This window comes from Lactuca virosa, chromosome 8 (assembly GCF_052849685.1).
Source record: "Lactuca virosa cultivar CGN04683 chromosome 8, Lactuca_virosa_CGN04683_v6, whole genome shotgun sequence".
NCBI lineage: Eukaryota > Viridiplantae > Streptophyta > Magnoliopsida > Asterales > Asteraceae > Lactuca > Lactuca virosa.
This window is the reverse complement of record NC_136433.1, coordinates 136,064,373-136,067,167: the sequence shown is the minus strand read 5'-3', so window position 1 is coordinate 136,067,167 and position 2,795 is coordinate 136,064,373.

The window sequence follows — 2,795 nt, the reverse complement described above, 5'->3', positions numbered from 1 at the left end:
AGGAAAAGGGTAACTTAATGTTTATCATAGTATCGATGGAGCGTGTGTGGTTAACCGGCACATCGATTGAGGGGTAAACACTTAAGGGTACCAAGTATATTTGCATGGTTATTCACACCTTGTTTTGTGATCCTCGGCATCCCAGTCACAAAACCTGAAGGGCACACTCGATATTGAAACATGCCATTGAACAGTTCAAGGAATCTCAAAAGAATCTAGGAGTTTCAAAACCAATTAAAACCTAATAATACATTTCGTTTATCTTGGTGGAAATTGGTGAATCGTCATTTACCTACCTTCAAATATTTTATAGCTTGGATTACGGCAACCCTCTTCCAAGTTATGAAATAGTTTGTTGGGTCCTAGCCTTAATATTTCATATTGGGTGTTATATTAAGGACTTTGAATCAACTATCTTGAATATCTCCCAAAAGATGTCTAGCTCAGACATCTATGATCTTCCCAAATCTCTTGGAAATTTACTTCCTCCACCTCCTCCAATTATTCTCCCTAACTCACAAGTTCAAGGTCACTCAAGCCCTAATAGCAAGGCAAGGTCTAGATGTGATCACATCTTAGACAAGAAGTCACATATTGACAAGCCGGGAGAGTTGAGTGTCAAAGTCTAGAGGAAGCTAATGATCAATCACTTTCTAAGTCACATAGTGAGTTCCTTTGGGACTCCTATGAAACAGACTATGACAAGACCCTTAATGATCTTATCTATTTGCTAAGATCAACTTCCTAAAACTTTATGGACATTGACAATGATGACATTGGATATCCAGTAAAGCTCTCTCTTCCCAATGGAAAGGGATCGGCCATAGTCAACTCGGTTGAACAAATGGTAAAGAGAAATGCTAAGTCTGAGATAGTCCCTTTATCAAGGGTCCATTGCTAAAGAAAGGGGCATTGATTGCGAAGCTGCCAAATTTACCTAAGGATGTTAAAGTCAATAAGTTTGACTCTACTTCAGGTAAAGTCCACTATCTAACTCTGCTAAGTTTCTATTCTGAGATTCTTGATACATGATGTGACTGGGTCACATGGTGATGTTTTAAGAATCAAAGAAAAAGTAAAGAAACTTAAAGAAAGAATATGCTGAATCTGATCGCGTAGATGGAATTTTATCACATAGTTTGAAGATCGGATTCTTGAGCTACTTCTTAGGAGTTATGATATTTTGCTTAGGAATAGATAACAACAAGTTTTCATATGGATTGTAAGGATGAGTTTTTCCGCAAAGTTTTAAAATAAAAGGTAAATCTTTTGATTTTATTTATTTTAAAATATCCTTACAATGGCATTTGTGAAAAACTGTGTTGCTTATAAGATTCCATTAAGAGCAAGAGTGGAAATATGAATTTGATTCTTTCATTTGTGGTAGTGTCTAAATTTACCAAATAAGGAAAGATTCTCATCAACCAAGTTTCAATTGGACCGAAACTTGGAATCATGCAATTTGTAGAGCATGATGAATGAGAACCTTCAAGCATTGGAAAAATTAAGACTAACTACTTGTTCACATGGATGTGTGAGTCAAGTAACAGACTAAGGGATCGAGTACACATTCTTGTGCACTGATTAAGTCCACCACAAAAGATCGATAAGACTATTCGTCATGATTTACTAAAGTTTAGTAAATATGGTTATACTTACAGGCTTAAGTATAATTCTGAAGCATTGGAAAAATTTCAGCGTATGGCGGAACGAATGAGAAGAATCAAATTAGGCAGAAGGATAAAAGTTTCTCAAATCTGAAAAGATGGGAGAGTACTTTAGTATCATGTTATATAATCATCTTAATGATTAAGAGACCTTATCACAATTCATCCTCTAAGTGCATTCTGGTAGCTAAGAAGAGGAGTTATGAATTGTTGAAGTGGTTAAATCAAGAAGATGAGTCATATTTCATTCCAAAACAATTCTTAGAGTCATACTCCAAGATTGTAACTTGAGTGATATGTCTTAAAGAAGGTTTAAAAACACTTGTCAAATGTAAGAGTAAAATGTTTCTACTCTTGTACATTTGAAATTGGTAAGTTGTGATGTTTTGGATAAAACAAAGACCAACTAAGGCCAATTGTGTGAAGTGTTTGTCTTGATTAGAATCCACACTATCTCTTGAATATTTGACCAGAGAGTCTTATATGTCAAGAGGACAGTGGGAGTCTTAAAAGGTCTTGAAAGTCTCAAGAACTAATCAAGAGTAAAACCTAAAGTTCTTCACTAGCATACGACTTGAGGTTTATAACCTATCGTGTTGACTATTTCTGTGTCCATTCCAATTAAAGTTGGCTTTGCATATGATTTCTTAGAGTTCTCAATTGGTTGCACAACAACTTGGAAGCAATGGCAGACCCTTGAGCTGCCAGAAGGCAAGAAATTAAGATTGAGTTCAGTCCATATGAGTTTGAATTTGTCATTATCCTTGTCTTGTGACTATGGTTTTGACAATTCACATGGATAAGAACACATACACCATTAAATCTAAGTGTCATAAGGTTTCTCTACGATTCATGAAAATGATGGTGAGGAAACACTTTCACTAAGTAGATTTTAGCTAGATAGCAATTGTGATATTTGCATTCTCAAAGTCGTTAGTGGAGCATGTGTGGTTAACCGGCACACTAACATGGACTTGTGAGAAGTGGCAAAGGTCTAAACAAATGAGACTATGATTACGGCATCCCTTTTCATAGTTCTTAAAATTGTTTAGACACACAAGTGTGCTATCTAAGGCAAGGTGTATGATTTTGATAAAGTTTTATCAAAGCAATCTAGTATCAGAAATC